The 22,370-nt window shown below is 42.3% G+C and overlaps 1 protein-coding gene across 1 annotated transcript in view; it reads right to left on the bottom strand.

The window, feature by feature from the left end:
* The window catches only part of LOC137376194 (janus kinase and microtubule-interacting protein 1-like), a 398,950-nt gene extending 385,241 nt beyond the window's left edge, over positions 1 to 13,709 (bottom strand). The window contains exon 1 of the mRNA XM_068044290.1: positions 13,373 to 13,709. The gene's annotated coding sequence lies outside the window, so the exon portion shown is untranslated. The remainder of the gene's footprint in view (positions 1 to 13,372) is intronic.
* Between the last annotated feature and the right edge of the window lie 8,661 nt (positions 13,710 to 22,370).

Here is a 22,370-nt window from a genome sequence, read left to right as displayed (position 1 = left end):
AAAAACGATTTATCCCAACTCTCTGTTTTCTGTTGGTTAGCCAATCCTTTATCCAAGCTATTAAATTGCCCCTAACCCCATGTGATCTTACCTTGTGTATTATCCTTTTGTGCGGCACCTTATCAATGTCTTCTGGAAGTCCAGATATACTACATCTACAGGATCCCCATTATCCACTTTGCTTGTTACAGCTTCGAAGAACTCTAGCAAATTAGTCAAACACGATTTACCCTTCATAAAACCACGCTGACTCTGATGGATTGCATTTTGACTTTCTAAATGTCCTGTTATTACTTCCTTAATAATGGATTCTAACAATTTCCCAACGACAGATGTTAAACTTACTGGTCTGTAGTTTCCTACTTTCTGCCTCCCTCCCTTTTTGAATAAGGGTGTTATATTAGCTTTTTTCCAATCCACTGGAACCTTTCCCGCATCCAGGGAATTTTGGAATATTATAACCAATGGATCCACTATCTCCACTGCCACTTCCTTTAAGGCCCTGGGGACTTGTCTGCCTTCAATCCCAATAGTTAGCTCAGTACTTTTTCCCTAGTGATGATGATTGTTATAAGTTCCTCCCTTTCTATAACCTCTGCATTACCTGGTACTATTGGGATGGTACTAGTGTCCTCCACTGTGAAAACTGAAGCAAAATACTGATTTAGTGTCTCTGCCATTTCTGTGTTCCCCTCCATTAACTCCCCAGTCTCATCCTCCAAGGAACCAACATTCACTTTAGCTACTCTCTTCCCTTTTATATACTTAAAGAAGCTTTTGCTATTTGTTTTTATATTTTACGCTAGTTTTCTTTCATAATTTACCTTTGCTCTTTCTATTAATTTTTTAGTAACCCTTTGTTGATCTTTAAAAGTTTCCCAATCTTGCAGCCTGCCACTGGCCTTTATAATATGGTATGCCTTAGTTTTTGTCTTTATGTCATCCTTAACTTCCTTGCTTAGTCATGGATGTTTTTCCCCCTCTTAGAATCTTTCTTCCTCTCTGGAATATATTTTAGTTGGGAGGAATTGAATATCTCCTTAAACATCTGCCACTGCTCATCAACTGTCCTGCCTTTCAGTCTTCCTGCCCAGTCAGCTCGGTTCCCTTGATGGCAATGCTTGGTGGTCTATATTCTTCTTGGGGTGCAGGCTGATGCAGAACTTCAGTTTTCTTTAAACTTGCTTTTAGTCCGACAAGTTGCGCTGCCTCGGAAAAACATGTTGCTATGTGTTTCAGGTTTGACTGACTGGCTACATCCACAACATTACTGATTATACAATATAAATTTTGTACATTTACTAGAACTCTAATTTGATAGGCAATTTGTTTTCATCAGTTCTGTTCCCTTAAAACAAAAGTGTGCATGCAAAAGTCATCCCTTCCAAGGCACAGCATATTTTTTATTGCACTCTTGTGCTCCCACTGTTAGTCAATAGGAGTGTGTGCAGTGATGCAATTATAAAACAGTCAAGCTTGTGTGCTCAGGCTAGATTCCCCCCAGAGAAGTGGCATATAGAGAGCAGAGCCTGCATGCTTATCAACTCTGCCTTTTCCCTCCTTCCCTTGACAAATCACCTTCACCTTACCTTAAAATTTGCATAGCTCTTCCACTGAAAGTTAGAGAAATATAATGAGGGATCTATGTTTAGCTCTCATGTCCCTATACGGTGCAATCCTATTAATGAGATTAACTACACAGAGATTTACTGGCGCGTGTATAGGTCTGAGAGTACTCAGACACCGTGTCACAGATTTTGGTTATTGCAGCATTAATAAACCAAAATTGAAACATACTATTCCTAATAAAGATTTATTTAAATGTTGTCAGGCAAGCCCCCCACCTGCCAAGAATGAGGAACATTAATTTCGCCACATGAACATTGATTTTAAACTGTTGTTGGTGAAAAGACAACTTGCTTTAAAAAACAATTGGAGACTTTGGCTGGAGAGAGACATTAGCATACAGTACATACAGTACTTCAAAGGACAAAGGGGCAATTCCCTGCTCCAATTTAATCACAGTTGACTTTTGATTACCAGACGTTGAAGGTGGTTGTGTGTGATTGAAAACTAGCATGTCTGCAACTGAAACTAGTAGTTCTCCAAGCCAGGGTGAAGTAACTTGGGATATGTTAAAAGCACTGTCTATGGAGGAGTTGAGGAAAATGGCTGAGCAGTGTGGAATCACTGTACGTGGCAAGGTTAGGAAGTCTGAACTCCTAACGCTAGTGGCCAACCATTTTTCCATTGAATCTGAAGAGGCAGAAACAGGGTTAGCAGAAGACTTCGACAGGGTATTGTTAGCAAAGATACAACTGGAATAGAGGAAACTTGAATTAGAGGAAAGAGAGAAGGAGAAAGAGAAAGCCTTCCAGAAGGAACATGAAGAAAATGAAAGGCAGGAAAAAGAGAGAGAGAAAGACAGGAGAAGGAACGAGAGAAAGAGCACAGAGAGAAAGACAGGAGAAGGAAAGCGAGGAGAGAAAGAATATTCCAGAAAGAATCCGAAGAGAGACAGCTGAAGCGGCTTGAGTTAACTCGGGGGAAACAAAGTAACCCCAGTGAAAGCATGGCCAATATGGAGAAGCAGAATTCAGGGCTGGGTGCGAGATTGCTAAAACTCGCCCAATTAATTCCAAAATTCAATGAGGAAGATGTGGAAGCTTTTTTCGTGTATTTTGAGAAACAGGCAAGGCAGCTAAAATAGCCAGCTGAGACCTGGTATTTTTTAATACAAAGCAAGCTAATTGGAAAAGCCAGGAGGTTTATTCCTTGTTGCCAGATGAGAGTTCATCAAATTATGAACTGACCAAAAATGCTATCCTCGGAGCATGTGTATTAGTACCCAAAGTCTGTTGCCAAAAGTTTAGAACCCTCAAAAAGCAAGCCAATCAAACTTATCTGGAGTTTGAAAGAAGCAAGCAGCTGGCTTTTGATCAGTGGCTGAGGGCTTTAAAAATACAGCTCAGCAATCAGACTCGCAGAGAAGTAATCATGTTAGAGGAATTTAAAAACTCTCTCCCATTCTCAATAAAGACCCATGTAGAGGAGCAGCGGGTTCAGGGAGCACAGCACACGGCCATTCTGGCCGTTAAGTTTGCTTTAATTTATAAGTCGGTATCCCAGGCGAGAACCTTCCTAATCACCCCCACAAATCTGAAAAGGACACAGGGTGGGAATGTGATATCCACCCAGGCAGTCCTGGAAGAGAAAGTAAAGCAGGAGAGACAGGGGACCCTCCTCCAGCCAAAAGGAAAGGTGCTGTGGGCAAGAGTAAGACCCAGAGACCTGTGTTTTTCCCTTGTAATAAGGCAGGGCATTTAAAAGCTGACTGCTGGAAACTAAAGGGGAAACCAGTAGGATTAATCAGGGCACACCCGCTCAGTGAAGATGGGACCCTGATGGAAAACACAGAACAAGCTGTGGCTTTAACTGCAGTAAGAGTGCAACCCAGGAAGCTTACTACGTCCAGTGCAGGAAAAGTTAATAGGATTCCTGAAGGTTATCATGGTTTGGTGTTTGCAGGGAAAGTAACCCCACACCCCTCGAGTGGGACAAGCAAGCCCAGAGTAATTCTCAGGGACAGAAGGGAGTGTTAGCACAGACTGCCCAGTCTGAAAGTAAAGCAGAGGGTGTCCCTGACTGCTACTATTTAAAGAATGAGGTACTGATGAGGAAATGGAGTCCTCCTCACAGACCTGAGAGCAAGGAGTGGACAGTTGTTCACCAGTTAGTGGTGCCACAGAGGTACCGGGGAGAAATATTAAGAAGGGCCCACGAGACTACAGTGGCTGTACATGCCGGTATACGAAAGACCAAAGCCAGCATACATAAGCAGTTTGACTGGCCAAAACTCCACAATGATGTGGCGGAGAACCGCAGGAGTTTCCACATGTGCCAGGTTGAAGGGAAACCTGCGCCCCTAAGTCCTGTACTGGGGATAGGAGGATCCTCCAGCAGAGGGCTGGTGAACTGTAAGGGACCCACGCCAAGAACAAAAGGGGACAGGCAAGCACACGGCTGGCAAAAGTTTAGAAAGAGAAGGGGAAAAAGTGACCAAGAGGGCAGGTTAAAGGAATTCCGGGAGGAATCCCAGATGAAAACCCCTACTGTCTGGTCAACCAACCCTGAAAAATGTGAAATGTTCGACCCAACATCCTTCTATGTAAATGCAGACTCTAGAAGCACCCCACCAGAGTTGCTAACAGCATTTATAGGAACCCGCAGAAACAAAGAGAGACCTCAAGGGGGCACAGAAACTGTGGGGGTGATGCCTCACCTAGTCGAAGTTTCACAGGAGAGTGCAGACAAGTCTGCACAAATATCTGCAGGTAGAAGTGTCCCAGAGAACAAAGGGGGGATTAATAAAGAATCTTCCCCCACAGTCAAAGGAATAGGGAACCACCCATGCCCTGAAGTCAAAAGTCTTTGCAAGACTCAGGGTTCAGGATAAACCTGCCCAATACTAACTCTCCTGAGAAAAAAATGGAAATTTAAAGCAGCCCTGGCACTCAGAAAAGACCATTTTTAATAAGCTTTAAGATTTGTTAATGAATGGAAATGAATGAAAGAAATGCATGGTTTTTCTTTCTGTATCTTATATTTCTCTCAAACCCTGTAATGAAATGCGCCGGGTTTTTTTTCAAATCACATTTCATTCCCCTAGGTATGAAGGTGTCATGCAAGCCCCCCACCTGCCAAGAATGAGAAAAAATAATTTCACCACATGAACATTGATTTTGGACTGTTGCTGGTGAAGAAAGAACTTGCTTTAAAAAACAATTGGAGACTTTGGCTGGAGAGAGACATTAGCATATCAACAGACAGTACTTCAAAGGACAAAGGGGTTATTCCCTGCTCCACTTTAATCCACAATGGACTTTTGATTACCAGACATTGAAGGTGGAAAGGCTAACATTCCAGGTTTGATTGCTAAGATGACCGAATACACAAACAGACATGGTCGGACCAGTTTGGTGACATGACTAACTGATTGTTGGAGTTTTTTTGAATTTGAACTTCCAACAGGGAATTTAAAATCCGAAGGCTGTTTTCCCCTTGACTGTGAACACCTCTCTCCTGTCTGCTCTCACCAGCTTCGGAAACCATTGAAGACACATGAACCCCAGGAGAGAAAAGTCTCCTACAGTAAACAAGGTTTAAGAAGAATACGTGGCCCCAATGAAAAGCAAGACTACTTACAAAAGGTCTACAGTGAGCTTTAAGCACAGTAAATAAGAAAATCTTCCGATATTGCCTCTCCATTTTATTTTGCTTCTGTTCTTTTCTGTCCCTATTTGCATGCGTGTATCGCGTGTGCATGTTAGTGTGGGCGCGTCATATATCGTAGGCATTAACCGTATTAAGAGTTTAAGGTTTAATAAATTTCACTTTTCTTCTTTAAACCTAAGAAAGTCTGTTTTTGCTTATTTATTTGCCTTATAATTGGAAAGTGGTGAACAAGGATTCACCAAAGGGGGAGCTCAAAACACAGTGTTTTTAAAAGTAAACCCTGTTACAATAAGACCAGGTGAAGACAGTAAAAGACCTTTAGACACCTTTCTCACCTGGTCGTAACAATGTCTACAGATTAAGCATGCACACTTCAACAGAGGGGAATTAGGCATAAGTCTCTTCAATCCCCAATAAAATGGTAACAGACCCAAATATCACATGCAAATATAAAAAAAAGTGATAAGATGATAGAGAGACTTATGAAAAACAATCAGGCAATCTCACCAAATCTCACCAGAAAGTGTTGCAGACATGACTACTGACCAGGAGCTAGGGGATAAAGTCTGGAGATCAATCACATTGGCAGAGATAGAAGCCAGAAACAAACAAATTCAGTTGAATGTGCTCCAAAGAACATACTGAATCCCCTCACATCTACAGAAGACGTTGGCACTGCAGGCCTGAACTTCTATATATTCTATGGGATTGCAATGCTTGCAATCAAAGCCTTTCTGGATGAAAATCCAAGAGACTGACAGAGGGAACCATTCTTCCCTACGCTGATTACTGCTAAGAATATACAACTCTCCAAATCCAGCAATATCAGGAATCCATAGACAGTGCTGTACATTAATAACTATCACCTTAAGACACCTGGGATTGACAGACCTTCTTCGCACTGAAAAATGAAAAGCCCCTATTAAGGGGACCTTAATGTTTAGGTTACAGTAAAGGACCCTGAGGGGAATTTGTAAATAAAACTGGGTCCTCATATAATAGACGTAGCGAAAAGAAGAATAATGGATGTGAGATTTATCTCAAGGGATTGTCCTCTTTCAAGTTGCTGGTTTCCCTCTTCCCTTCAGCAACTATCTCATAAATTGGATGTATTGAGCTTCCTGTGTAATTGGTATTCAATTTCTAAGCCTCTTGTGTATTGATTATATCCATGTGTCTACAATATCCCCATCTACCCATATTTATACTTTTGTTTGCTGTGTCTAATAATGTAACTGAAAGCTTAACTTAAAAAGCAAAATGCTTCATATATCATAGGAGACTTAGCAGAATACCTGCTGCTATGTAACAAGTCCACTTTATTCACATTAATTTATTAAAACTGCTCTTTTTAGCTGCCAAGGAGAAATAGAAAACTATAGTTATGAGGAGAGACTTGAGATAATAGGACTATTTCCACTGAAGCAGAAAAGTCTAAGATGAAGTTTAATAGAGACTTTTAAAATTATGAAAGGTTTTGATCAGGTGAATAGGGAAAAGATTATTTCCGCTGGTTGAGGAGTCAATGACGAGAGGTCATCAATTAAAAATTCTTCTGAAAGAGAGAAGATAGGAGAGGTTTCTTTATGTAGAGAGGGCTGTTGGAATATGGAATGTATTACTAATGGAAGCAGAAACCACTGCATTTTTTATGACAAAATGGATGAATATTTAAAATAAAGATACTAAGTTATGGGGAGAGATTAGGGCAATGGAATTTGTTTTGGGTTGTTCTAGCAACGAACTGGTCCAGGCATGGTGGACCAAATGATGACCTTCTGTGCTATAAACTTTAATCAGAAAAATAAGTCCTGCACAAAACAGATCTGATGCACACCCTGGAAGAAAATAGATCTTCATCTTGTGTTGCACACGTCTGTGGGAAAAAAGACTCTTGTATAAAGTGCATTTAATGCTCACTCTGGAAAAATGGAGAAAAACGTATCGCCACGAGTGACCTTTATTTAAAAATAGCTGTTTTTTTACTATGCAAAAGTCACGACAGGATCATGATTATTCAATGACTGCGCTTACTGTTTGCCCACAGCCAATGCTTATCTTATAGAAGCAAAGCTAACACAGCCCCTTCTACATGTATTTTTAACATTCCTGTGCAAACTTCTGATGCACAATGCAGAATATAAGCAACTAAAGCAAAACCATGCGAACACAAACATTCAATGGCAGTTCCACAGAGACTCTTCAAAAATTCATAATTTTAAAAATAAATCTCAATCTCTTTTGTCACATCTATGTACTCATCCCTTATCAAATAATTATTCAACTGATTGCCCTGTTAGCCCGTAGCCATGTTTTTTGTATGATCTTTTTGGCCCATGAAAGTTTTTGGGGGAACATTCAATATTGAAATAAAAACTGATGGTGTGAGCTCTGAGTTTTTGAATATTGTGTTTTAATCAGCAATATATTCATGTCTGTCTTCCTATTTCAAGAGTTAGTTTAGTTTAGTTTAGAGATACAGCACTGAAACAGGCCCTTCAGCCCACCGAGTCTATGCCGACCATCAAAGACCCATTTATACTAATCTTACACTAATTCCATATTTCTACCACATCCCCACCCTGTCCCTATATTTCCCTACCACCTACCTATACTAGGGGCAATTGCTGATGGCCAATTTACCTATCAACCTGCAAGTCTTTGGCTTGTGGGAGGAAACCGGAGCACCCGGAGGAAACCCACGCAGACACAGGGAGAACTTGCAAACTCCACACAGGCAGTACCCAGAATTGAACCCAGATCTTTGGAGCTGTGAGGCTGCGGTGCTAACCACTGCGCCACTGTGCTGTCAGATTGAGAATTTAAGTTAAGTGATGGGTAAGGTCTTAGAAACAATAATCAAGGGGAAAAAAATCAACAGAGAGAATATGAGAATAGAATAGAATAGCAGTCAACATAAAAGGGAATCCAAAAATCTTCTACCAGCATGTAAATAGTAAGCGGGTAGTAAGAGGTGGAGTGGGGCCTATTGGGGACAAAGAGGATAATGTATGCTCAGAGGCACTGGGCAAAGCTAGAAAACGTAATGAGTACTTTGTGTCGGTGTTTACTCAGGAAGAGGAATCTGGCAAATTATGTGTAGAAGCAGAGAGTGTAGATGCAATGGATAGGGTAAAAATTGAGAGTGAGGAGGTACTGGAAATGTTTGGCTATGCTTAGGGTAGATAGGTTACCTGGTCCAGTTGGCTTTCATCCCAGGTTGCTATAGGAAGTGGGGGCTAGAAATAGCAGAACAGCCTGCCATAATCTTCCAATCTTCCCTATATACGAGGGAGGTGGCAAAGGATCAGAGAGTGGCAAATGTGATACCCATATTCAAGAAAGGCTATAAGGACATTTGTAGCAATGACAGACCAGTTGGTTTCACATCAGTGGTGGGAAAGGTTTTAGAAACAATAATCAGGAAAAAAATCAACAGGCACTTTAAGGATAACCAGTACATATTTGTAAAAGGCAGATCATACTTGACTAATCAGATTGAATATTTTGATGAAATAACAGAGAAGATTGGTGAAGGGAATGCAGTGGATGTTGTTATATGGATTTTAAGAAAGAGTTTGACAAAGTACCATATAAAAGGCTGTAACAAAATTGAGGCTCATGAAATAGATGGGTCAGTGTCCAACTGGATAACAAAATTGGCTCAAGGATAAAAAAACAGTAAGTTATGGTAAACGGTTGTTTTTCAGACTGGTGGATGGTGGACAGTAGTGTTCCCCAAGGGTCAGTGCTAGGACCACTGCATTTTTTTCTATTATATGAATGACTTGGATCTTGGAACAGAGGGACCTGGGGGTGCATGTGCCTTGATCTTTGAAGGTGGCAGGACATATTGAGAGAGTGGTTAGTAAAGCATAAGGGATCTTGGGTTTCATAGAGTACACAAGCAGGGAAGTTATGCTGAATGCTTATAAAGCTTTGGTTAGGCCCCACTAGAGTATTATGTCCAGTTTTGGTCATCACACTATAGGTAGGATGTGAGGGTCCTTCAGAGTGTGCAGAGATTTACTAGAATGGTTCCAGGGATGGGGGGTAGTTTAGTTACAAGGTTAGGCTGGAAAAGCTGGAGCTGTTCTCCCTGGAGCAAAGGAGATTGAGGGGAGATTTGATAGAGGTGGAAAAGATTATGACAGGCTTAGATAAGTTAGACAAGGAAAAAGTGTTTCAATTAACTAGTGGTACAAGGACTAGGGGACACAGATTTAAGGTTTTGGGCAAGAGATGCAGGGGAAATGTGAGGAAGAACTTGTTTTTACGCAGCGAGTAGTAATGACCTGAAACTCACTGCCCACGAGGGTGATGGAAGTGGAGACAATCAAAAATTTCAAGAGGAAACTGGAAGGGCACTTGAAGGAATTAAACTTGGAAGACTACAGGGATCAAGTGAGGGAGTGGTACAGACTGGATTGTTCTCGGGTGAGCCGGTCTGGACTTGATGGGCCAAATGGCCTCCTTCTATGCCATAAATGACTCTATGTCTCTAATGGTACAAGGTTCAGGTATGAGTAGTTATAAATTTGCAATACCTTGTACCATAAACATTGTTATTTACTGTTCATCCTCAGTATTTTTTTTATTCATTCATGGGATGTGGGCGACACTGGCCAGGCCAGCATTTATTGCCGATCCCTAATTGCCCTTGAGAAGGTGGTGGTGAGCTGCCTTCTTGAACCGCTGCAGTCATTTGGGGTAGGTATACCCACCGTGCTGTTAGGAAGGGAGTTCCAGGATTTTGACCCAGCGACAGTGAAGGAACAGCAATATAGTTCCAAGTCAGGATGGTGTGCGACTTGGACGGGAACTTGCAGGTGGTGGTGTTCCCATGTATTTGCTGTCCTTGTCCTTCTAGTTGGTAGAGGTCACGGGTTTGGAAGGTGCTGTCTAAGGAGCCTTGGTGCATTGCTGCAGTGCATCTTGTAGATGGTACACACTCCTGCAACTGTGCGTCGGTGGTGGAGGGAGTGAATGTTTGTAGATGGGGTGCCAATCAAGTGGGCTGCTTTGTCCTGGATGGTGTCGAGCTTCTTGAGTGTTGTTGGAGCTGCACCCAACCAGGCAAGTGGAAAGTATTCCATCACACTCCTGACTTGTGCCTTGTAGATGGTGGACAGGCTTTGGGGAGTCAGGAGGTGTTACTCGCCTCAGGATTCCTAGCCTCTGACCTGATCTTGTAGCCATGGTATTTATATGGCTACTCCAGTTCAGTTTCTGGTCAATGGTAGCCCCTAGAATGTTGATAGTGGGGGATTCAGCGATGGTAATGCCGTTGAATGTCAAGAGGAGATGGTTAGATTCTCTCTTGTTGGAGATGGTCATTGCCTGGCACTTGTGTGGCGCGAATGTTACTTGCCACTTATCAGCCCAAGCCTGAATATTGTCCAGGTCTTGCTGCATTTCTACACGGACTGCTTCAGTATCTGAGGAGTCACGGCTGGTGCTGAACATTGTGCAATCATCCGCGAACATCCCCACTTCTGACCTTATGATTGAAGGAAGGTCATTGATGAAGCAGCTGAAGATGGTTGGGCCTAGGACACTACATATAGGTACACATTGAGGGCATGCAATGGCTAGCAATGAGACTTGTTAAGTATTTGTACAAGCAAAGCTAATTGTGTAACTCATAAGTGAGCAAGTTACAGTCAACTTCACCACTGGATTTACTGACTCACTGTTGGCAATAACATTCTACTTATCTCAATTTTTTAAAAAGATTTTATTCTACAGCAATAGATACAAAAAATGTTAAGAAAGTCCATACATCTTACCTGCCTATAAGGAACTGTAATACTGTTACATTTGAAAATGCAACAATTATCACTAAATTAAGTCAATCATGTAATTTACCTAATTTCATAAGTGTGACTTTTTCCCTTATTACTTCCTAGCTAAACATAATTTTCTTAATTGTTTCTTGCACATGCATTATTTGAATACATTTTCATCATCAAAATTATTCCTATTTCTAATTTCCATATGTTAGTAGTTTGTACTCTTGATCTAAACACCAATTGCAATTAGCCACTCGCAGGGAAGAGAAGGCAAGCAAAGTGCACACCATCCTTTTGGTTAAAATACTGTTAAAAAAAATTAACTGAACTGAAACACTTATGATTCTCTATTTTCTGCCGTGCTGTTACTTTTTACAGATACCCAAATCAATTGCAAAAACACAAATATTTATACAGAGATTATACAAGATTGATCCTCCATTAATTTCACTGGTGGCTTTAATTGCACTAAACTTCCACTCCCAAAATGTTTAAAGGGGCAATGCTATAACTGCAACTTTTCTTCATATTAAATGTTGAGTCTGATCTCACTACTTATACCATATCCTTAATATACTTGGATCATGGAAAATATTTTGTTCCAAATCATATATGTACGACCTCTACAGGCTTAGTGAAGAAGATTAAATTGACCCTAAATCAGTAGATGGCCATTATTTGGACCCAAATTCCACTGCATTCTGGATCAATACTGAACAATAGGGTTGTGTCAGTCTCTATAACACCTCTAACCCAACTATCCAGAAAAAAACAAACAGCAACATGAGTATTATTACCAATTGTGTGAACAGGTATTCTATCAGATTCTTAGCACATTAGTTCATGCTGCTGAAAGAGTATTTCTACCACTGAAAAATACTTTGTGATTTCAGTGCAACATTGTTGCATAGCTAGTTTTGAAACCAATATTTCTAATCTCCTAACCTGATGATGGGTGGTTCTAATTCCCATCCAAAAAGCTTTAATGTTCCCTAAGTAGGCTAGAATCCAATTACCTCTTACTCCAATATTTTATCAGTAGTTAGACTGCGAGGCCCTCCTAACAAAAGGCAAAGTTTTTTTTTACATAAAGCCAGAATAAAACATATAGTATTTGAGAATAAGCAACTCAACAGCACAGTAGAAAATAATATAAATGGATCCTTGAACTGGCCAGAATACTTCTGGTGTGCTTATTGCCTTTAATTAATAAAATGAGCAAACTCTTTTTTAAAAACTGCTTGTCGTTGAAATATAATTTGTGTCAATGTATGGCCCCAGATGCTTGCTAGCCTGTTTTCTGCATTTACCAAACAGTGCAATGCAATTTGTTCCAACAACATATTGTGTGACCTGTGACCAAAATAATGCACAAACATTCCAGTTGTTTTCTCTCTTTAAACAGAAAGACATTACCTCTTCACTCAGATACAAGTATGCAGATATAAACATGGTACGAATAAAATGTAAATTTGGTGATAACCAATATCTGAAAATGTGATGACATCACAGTAGGAGTGAACAGCCTTACATTTTAAAGTTTCATGAACAACATTTCAATGTCAATGAACAACATTGATAGTATAGTAACTGAGGGCTATTTTTCAGCCACAAATCTAAACCAATTATTCGAATCTTGGGATCATCAAAACCATTAATTAATACAAAAACTTTGTGTGAAAAGATGTGTCAAATTAGCACTGGGTCAAGAAGATGGCATACTACCCACTGAGGACTGAAATAATAGACTGTGTGAGAGACCACAAAAATAGGCATTGCAGTTCCGAGGAGGTCAGATGTAACATCAATTACAGGATGTCAAAGCATTTTCAGCTATATAAAAAAAAATATGAATGGCAGGAGGATGTTGGCCCCACCCTGCCTTCATCCCAATCCGCAAAAGGCAGATCCTCTGCAGTACTAACTACACCATCGCGGGGCTGGGGAGCAGCATAGGGTTTAAGATAAAATTTACCAGGAGATTTTTTTTTAAATGACCTCTTTAGAATAGGTGAAACCAACAAGCACGACAGAGGAAATCGAAAGCTAACCAACCTTTCCTGATGAAATGTTTCTAACATTACTTAATGGCAGTTAACAGAACACCATGCTGACAAATCTCTACAGTATTTTTAATCTACTGTGCATGTTACATCCAGATAAGTGTTTTATTCAGGAATATATACAAATATAATAATTAATAAAGCAGTGAAACCCACCCACGCGATTTAATGAAATACGTGTTGCTGATCTGTAAGCACAGTGCACAAGCTGAGGAATTTCTGCCTCATTTTTTCTTCTCTGCATTGAAAGGGATGATAACGCTCAGGTATTTCAGTACTCACTTGCCATGCTGTCTTCACGTCTTGTGGGTTTAAACTGCACGCTGGAAGATACTTAAATATTTTCTTGCACTAAAAAAAATAACCTCATGTCTCGACCAGCTTCCGGACTAAGAGAAAATCCAACTGCAGATTCATGATGAAACTACTGTATATATATATATATATATTCATGCAGCTGTCGTCTTTTGTTGCAATGTTCTGTTACATTAAGCAATTTTCTTGTCTGTTTTCCTTTACCACTCTCTCTTTCTCAGTGTGTTTTGTGGAAGCAGGTCCCGCCGTGTGGACAGCTCCTAGTACAGCTCTGAGACAGCGGCGCAGCCCCACAGCCATCTGACTCGCTCCATCCGCACAGCGTCAGGCTGCACTCCTTAAAGAGGCAACAGATTACCTTACAGCATCACCACACAGCACCTTCCTAAACATTTCTAGTTAACGGTATTGGGGGATGGGGGAACAAATTGCATGGCACTTTATTTAAAAAGAAACAACAAAAACAAACGTGAAATCTATCAACAACAAGAACTTACATTCATATAGTGCCTTTAACGTGATAAAACGACCCAAGGCGTTTCACAGGAGCATTATAAAACAAAATATGACACCGAGCCACAAAAGGAGGTATTGGGACAAAGGGGTGGATTTTAAGGAGTGTCTCACCGGGACAGCAGCGATGTGGAAAGGCAGAGAGGTGTGGGAAGGGTATTCCAGAGCTCGGGGCCGAGGCAACTTAAGGCGCGGCCGCCAACGATGAGTCGACTAAAATCAGGGATGCTCAAGAGGAGAAAAAGTTTTAAAATAATTATGCTTTAAAATGTGGGGTCCAACAGATTGTGTCAAGGTGGCAGTAAAAAAAACTGCACAATACATGTAATACTCTCACAATATACATTCAAACAGAGTTTTAAAAATAATTATGCTTTAAAATATTGGTCCCACCAAATCAGATGCCTGTAATCGGGGCTTACACAAATGGGACTGAACGACAAAACACTGATGCTAATCAGGCCATCTGCAATACCTTGCTCCATTACAGTAAGGTTTTGCTGTTATTCTCCTGAGGTCACTGCTACTTTCTTAAAATTCTCCCTCAGGATGTAGGTAACACTGTCAAAGCCAGCACTTATTGCCCATCATTAGCTGCCCCGAGGAGGTGATGATGGGCCTTTTTCCCTGAACTGCTGCAGTCTGAGGTACCACATTCTGTTAGGTAGGGGGTTCTCTGGGTTCCTAATGGCAGCTGAACACATCGGCATCTACAGCAGCCGAGGTGTGGACTATGCAACCTTCCCCCAATTTACAGAGTTGTCAGGTCATGTGGATGAAAAACAGCATAAAATGCACACAAAAAGGTAGAAACATCCAAAATACAAATACCTGTTCACTGCATACATTATTTTCGAATAACCTACTGAAAAACACAATATTGCTAGCTCAGTATGATGAGTCAAACAATTGTTATTCTTTAACTTATATGCTCAATGTAAATGATGTCCACAATGGTTTTATTCTCTCAATGTTACATCAAGTGCAGCAACTACACTGAAATTTATACTTATTTTAGAGTAGAAACATGGAAGTTAGCTACACCTCTAGCTCAACTAGCCCAATAAGACAACTGATTTATTTAAAGCAAAAACAAGAAATGCTGGATTCACTCAGCAGGTCTGGCAGCATCTGTGGAAAGAGAAGCAGAGTTAACGTTTCGGGTCAGTGACCCTTCTTCGGAACTGACAAATATTAGAAAAGTCACAGATTATAAACAAGTGAGGTGGGGGTTGGGCAAGAGATAACAAAGGAGAAGGTGCAGATTGGACCAGGCCACATAGCTGACCAAAAGGTCACGGAGCAAAGGCAAACAATATGTTAATGGTGTGTTGAAAGACAAAGCATTAGTACAGATTAGGTGTGAATATACTGAATATTGAACAGCAGCAAGTGCAAACCTGAAGAAAAACAACCTGAAAAAAACAGTGGGTAAGCAAACTGAACAAACTAAGATGAAATGAAATAAATGCAAAAAAAGATTGTAAAAAATGTAAAAAGGAATGTAAAAAAAAAGGAAGACAAAATAACTAAAAATGACTAAAAATGAAAGTAAAGTGGGGGGCTGTCATGCTCTGAAATTATTGAACTCAATGTTCAGTCCGGCAGGCTGTAGTGTGCCTAATCGGTAGATGAGATGCTGTTCCTCGAGCTTGCGTTGATGTTCACTGGAACACTGCAGCAATCCCAGGACAGAGATGTGAGCATGAGAGCAGGGGGGAGTGTTGAAATGGCAAGCAACCGGAAGCTCAGGGTCCTGCTTGCGGACTGAGCGGAGATGTTCCGCAAAGCGGTCACCCAGTCTGCGCTTGGTCTCCCCAATGTAGAGGAGACCACACTGTGAGCAGCGAATACAGTATACTACATTGAAAGAAGTACAAGTAAATCGCTGCTTCACCTGAAAGGAGTGTTTGGGGCCTGGGATAGTGAGGAGAGAGGAGGTAAATAGGCAGGTATTACACCTCCTGCGATTGCAAGGGAAGGTGCCCTGGGACGGGGACGAGGTGGTGGGGGTAATGGAGGAGTGGACCAGGGTGTCGCGGAGGGAACGATCCCTTCGGAATGCTGACAGGGGAAGGGAGGGGAAGATGCGACTGGTAGTGGCATCACGCTGGAGGTGGCGAAAATGGCGGAGGATGATCCTTTGGATAGGGAGGCTGGTGGGATGAAAAGTGAGGACAAGGGGAACCCTGTCACGGTTCTGGGAGGGAGGGGAAGGGGTGAGGGTAGAGGTGCGGGGAATGGGTCGGACACGGTTGAGGGCCCTGTCAACCACAGTGGGGGTTTATTTGATTTATTTAAAGTATCATTTTCAAAAAAAAAAAAATCCCACTGCATAAATCTCACTATTTCAGAAAAATACAAATCTCATATGCACTTGCGAGCCAGAGCCAACTATAGGGTCAGCTGTTGTGCATCAGGAGGATCAGTCCACTGGTGTGTACTTGCTAATTCAATCACCTTACTAAGTTGCCCACTTTTGATCAGTCCCGTAAGTAATTGATGTTAAAAAGGTTATTTGAAGAATATAGGAACGATAGGACTGGAGGTTATGTCTAAGCAAATTCAAAAGCAGAAAGATTGGTTAAATGCCAGGCATTTATCTTCAGAGTCATTGCACTCTGGCATAAACCACTGAGGATTGTGATGAGTAAGGACAATAATTTGAATTGAAAATTAACAGCCTTCCGGAGAGAAGAGGATATTTCCAGCTAAACAACACATATTTATACCACACCTTTACCATAATAAAACATGCCAAGGTGCTTTACAGGAGCATTATAAAACCAAATTGGACACCAAGCCACAGAAGGAGATATTAGATCAGATGACCAAAAGCTTGGTCAAAGTCTAGTGGCTTAAAGGAGGAAAGTGAGGTGGAGAGGTGTAGCGAGGAAATTGTAGAGCTTGGGGCCTTGGCAGTTGAAGGCACGACTGCCAAAGGTGGAGCTATTAAAATCAGGGGTGTTATATTACTTGCCCCTTTGTTATGTGAACTATTGTAACACTCACAGGACTACAAGTAATATCCAAAGAAAACGTGGGCTTTATTATAACTTAATTGGAACATAAATTTATTTTTTTTATTTATTTAGAGATACAGCACTGAAACAGGCCCTTCGGCCCACCGAGTCTGTGCCGACCATCAACCACCCATTTATACTAACTCTACACTAATCCCACGTTCCTACCACATCCCCACCTACCTATACTAGGGGCAATTTATAATGGCCAATTTACCTATCAACCTGCAAGTCTTTTGGCTGTGGGAGGAAACCGGAGTACCCAGCGAAAACCCACGCAGACACAGGGAGAACTTGCAAACTCCACACAGGCAGTGCCCAGAATTGAACCCGGGTCGCTGGAGCTGTGAGGCTGCGGTGCTAACCACTGCGCCGCCCATGAATACAAACAGTTACAGCCACATTCAAACACATCTCACTCTATCGGGCTACATCCACAACTCCCTAGTCATGTGTGGCATGATATCACTTCCTCTGGTAATCTTCACTTACAGCTCTTAAGGTGGTCCATTTTTAAGGTGTTCCCACACCCCATAACATCCCCCTTTTTTCCCAAAGATAAAAACATATGTACAATATACAATGATGTTGGGGTTCAGACTAACTATACACGATTAAAACAAAATATTATTGCCAAGTAAGTTAGTTTAACACTCACTAAATCTTGTTATCATAAACCTCTTCCCAGAGCTCAGCTAGTCTTGATGATTCCTCTGAGACTTTGGTGACTTGGAACTCTGGTTAGCATGTTCCTCTGTATGCATTGCCTTGATACATTCATCTTCAGACTTTGCCTTTGAATGTGTCCGTGATGCCACAGGGTTGTCAAATGCAGTGTTATCGTACAGTTCTCTGAATTAACTGGTTCCATCTGAGAATCGTCCCATTGTGTGTCTGGACCTCATACAATCTATGCTGGTCGCATATGCTTGCATCCTGTGCAGGATACCAAGTTCCCGACGCATGATTGAGGGCTCTGACCTTCTGTCCTACTCACACTCAAGCTAATTCTGGTCCTGCTTGCCTGTTGTATGATGCTTTCATCTTCCCTTGTTTAGAAAGATTAGAAAAATGATGACTGGCAACATCACCAACCACCGGCAATCACTCAGGCCTCCGGGTACTTGCTGCAATGAACTGAAACCAGAGGACAGACTCCCAGTCATATCACCTCTTCATGGCAAGACTCCCAGCCTTTGTGTCATCCTTTACATGGACCAACCTAATATGCTCTACCATTTTCGGTGAATTACTGACATCATGTATTGTGACAATTCGTAAACCTTGACAAACTAGGAGCTGGATTTTACTGGCCCGCAACATCAGGGGTCGTGTGGGCGGCTCGGAAAATATCTCTGGGAGAGGCCTGCCGTGGGCTTTGACGCTGGAAGACCCCACCCCATTTTACAGGCAGCAGCGAGGCCTCGTGGCGGCCCCCCGCCACTCGGTGACAGGAACTTCATTAAAATATGTAAAGCTATTTAAATTAATAAATACCTCGTCGTGAGGGCCGTCCCAGTGCATTATTCCGGCCAGTTGCCAGAACTCCCGCGCCTTCGGATCTCCATTCGGAGAACCGATGCAGAACACTGGTTGGGAGGGGGGAGCAGGTAAGTTTTCAGTGCGGGTGGGGGGTGGGGGTGGAGCAAGAAAACCACTGCGATTGGTGGAAGGGATAGTGGGAAGGTTAAGAGTTCTAAATTTTGGTGGAGTGTTTGGGGGGGGGTGGGGGGGGGGGGGAAGGTCGGGATCGTGAGATTGTTGTTTTTGGAGGGACAGGGCAATTAATAAATTGACTAGTCATTGGGGGTGGGAGAGGGGGTTGAAACTTTGAATAAATTATTCCTTTTAATCTTTCAGGTCCTGTTACTTTAAACATTTAGATTTAAATGTAGGGCTGGAATCCCTGTAAAAACGGTGCCGGTGCCCGCGCACTGGCGCCAGACGCCGTTGCCGGGGACGGAGCGTCCATCCCCTCTACGTCATTGGGGGCGGGTGGTCCACCTTGAACATGTAAAAGAGCTGCCATGCAAAATATTGCGGCAGCTCCACGGGGCAAATCCTGCACCCCGCCATCTTTGAAGCTCGCAGCCGAGTTCGGCAGCAAGCTGGAAAAATTCCAGCCTGGAAGTCCTGCAACAGCTGTTCTGACTGTGCCTACAATGTAAAACAATCGTGGAAGCCATTCAGAGCTCCCATAGCTGCTCTGTAAGGTTATCATTCCAATGCACATGATTGGAGAACCAACTGTAGGCAGTCTGCCTGGCCATGGTGGGTTGTACCATAGATTCCCATTGTTTAAAGTTCATGTTCTTTCAGTTTATGGATGGGCAGAATGTTTGCACTTGCTCTGGTGTAAATTTTCACTCTGAACTTATGCTTGCCACTCTTCTATAATCCCGATCATGGCGAATGTCTCAGGTTGCAGGGTGGGGAGGAGATGGTGACATAGTGGTATTGTCGACTAGTAATCCAGAGGCCCAGGCTAATGTCTTAGGGACATGGGTTTAAATCCCAACATGGTAGTTGGTGGAATTTAAATTAAATTGATTAATAAAAAAAGAATCTGCAATTGAAAGTTTGTCTCAGTAATTTTGCTGTGAAACTATCATCCATTGTCATAAGAACCCATTTGGTTCACTAATGTCCTTTAGGGAAGGAAATCTGCTGTCCTTACCTGGTCTGGCCTACGTGTGACTCCAAACCCACAGCAATGTGGTTGACTCTTAACTGCCTAAGCAAGTCACTCAGTTGTCAAGGACAATTAGGGATGGGCAACAAATGCTGGCCATGCCAGTGTCACCCACATCCCATGAATGAACTTAAAAAAGCATTGACATGTTGATCCAAATTAACTATGTGAAATGCTTGCTCACTGTTCGCACAAGTGCATTCTTTACCAGTATCCCACTGACAATCTGTCACTCTGCTGACCTGTTACACTTGGTTGGGCTTTTGTTGTGTGTTGGCATACCTCTTGTTACCATTGGCCTCCTTTCTTGCAGATGTTCTCTCTGCATGTGATCAGCCACCATTCCTGCGTGCAGTATCTGAGCTCAGCCTTCTGCACTGCCTTGTCTAATGTCCTCGCATACCACAAGCTTTGCACTGATCCTGGTACACTGGACAACTGTGAATTGGGTGAGTCAGGCCACATTTGCCACAAGGCGTGGCAGGCTTCTGAGCCTTGGTTACCATGCCAATTGTTGTAGCCACCCCCAATGCTTGTAACTGTTGGCGCACCAGCCATGATGGCTTCAAATTTCCTTCCATCATTAAGTAGTGCATCTATGGTGTACCCTTTGTCCTTTACTAGCAGATTTTTTTGAAAGGCCTCTATTGGGGTAGATGTGATCACTAGCTCTATAACTCATTCCGGCAATTCAATATCTCTGAAGTCACATTTCTGAGCTTTGCCTTGGCACTTTGTAACAAACTAGTGAATGGACTCATCTTGCCTTTGGCGGTAGGTCATAAGCTCAAGCTTATGTACTCGGACATTGACTTTTACTTTCAGTTGTTGCTCCAGGAAAGTGCCTAGTTTGCTAGGATCCTCAGCTGACAATCCTGATGTGTTGATCTATTGCAGGCTAAAGGCCTGCTACCTGACTCAAACCTGAGGGGACCCGACGACATGTGTCGGATTCGGGTCAGGTCAAGCCCCGCTTCCGGGTCCAGCTTTCGGGCTTGGGTCGGGTCGAGCCAAGTCCAGGTTGGGCCGAGTCCGGGTCGGGTCGGACACACAGGGTAAGTGCTCTGCTGGTAAGTATTGAAATTAAGAAACTTACCTGAGCTGGGAGTCCGGGACGAAACGGAGTCTGCGCAGTGAGTGAGTGACGTCACTATGACGTCATCATGCATGCGCTGCAGCTTCCTGCAGGTTCGGTGTCAGGAAGGTAAGTAAAGGGATAGTCGGGTCGGTGTTCGGTTGGGTTGAGTCGGGGTCAGGCTCGGGTAGGGTCAGGCTCGGGGCAAAACTGGAGGAAGTCGGACCGGGTCGGGCTCTGGTCCACTGTGGTTCGGTTGGGTTCAGGTCAGGTTCTTTTTCCCTCACTTCTTAATCCAGGAAACACAGTTCCATTCATTGTCAAAACAATTTAAATTCAGACACTATTTGCGACACATTCCAAACTATAACTGGATATCTGAAAGCCATTGGCTTAATGATCCTGCTTTTTAAAAATATAAATATAGGACTTTGTACAGGTTTTCTTTTTCACAGGCATACTTTTTTTTCTTGTTTATACAGATTCATTTTTTGCAGGGCTACTTTTTAAGAGTGAGAATATCTTGCTTTTTTAAACAGATTTTTCCCCCTCTGGAGCCAGCTTCAGATTGCAGTACTGGTAGCTGCCACAACCAGTCTTTCTCAATGTGCTGTTGACCTCCAATGGTGCTGTTGAGTTCTTACTTCTCTTTTGAGCTTTAACCCCACCCACAAAGCAAAAAAAAAACTGCAACAGTTATGGCAGTACTACTAATGCTCATGTTTTTCTACCCACTGCCAGATTAGGTGAAAGCTCTGATCTCCTGGTAAATTACCTACTGTACTCAGAGTTTCAACACTTTCCGGGGTCCTGTCTGTGGTCTAGCTTGCTGCTGTGTTGTGGTCTCCTGCTAACTGCTTTTCTGTCAGATCTTCAGCTACTCCAGTCAGGCAATTAACTGTTCTTTGTTCTCACTTGGTTTGTTCTTCAGAAAAAAAAAATCAAACGTTGCCACAATGTAATATTTGGTGGTCTTCAGAAACAATATATCGCAAATGTTGTCACCATGTAATATTACTTGTCCCTTTGGTATGTGAACTATTGTATGATCCACAGGACAACAAGTAATATCCACAGAAATGTGGTTTTTGTTATAACTTATCTGGAACATATATATCGATGTATACATACACAGATACAAACAAACAGTTACTGCACAAGCCACATTTATCACACTCTGTCAGACTACACCCATAACTCCCTGGTCATGTGTGACACGAGATCATTTCCTCTGGTGATCTTCACTTACAGCTCTTAAGGTGATCCCACAACAGTGGGGTGCTCAAGAGGCCCTCAACCAAGGGAGGGGTGAGTCCATGGAGGGATTTGGAAACAAGGATGAGAATTTTAAAAATCAAGGCATTGCTTGACCAGGAACCAATGTAGGTCGGTGAGCACAGGAGTGATAGGGGAAATGGGACTTGGTAAGAGATCGGCAGCCGAGTTTTGGATGACAAGTTTATGAAGGATAGAATGTGGGAGACCAGCCAGGCTGTCATTGGAATATTCAAGTCTGGAGGTGTCATGCCCAGTAAAGAAGTATCATATTCCTACTTTTAAGATACAAACTTATTCAATATGGACTCTTTGAAATTGACTTCTCCTGTAAAAAAAAGTGGACAATGTGTTGTAAAATGGCCACCAAAGGTCAGATAACCTGGC

Source organism: Heterodontus francisci, chromosome 1 (genome assembly GCF_036365525.1).
Source record: "Heterodontus francisci isolate sHetFra1 chromosome 1, sHetFra1.hap1, whole genome shotgun sequence".
In the NCBI taxonomy this organism is placed as follows: domain Eukaryota; kingdom Metazoa; phylum Chordata; class Chondrichthyes; order Heterodontiformes; family Heterodontidae; genus Heterodontus; species Heterodontus francisci.
This window is presented reverse-complemented; position numbering and strand designations above follow the sequence as displayed.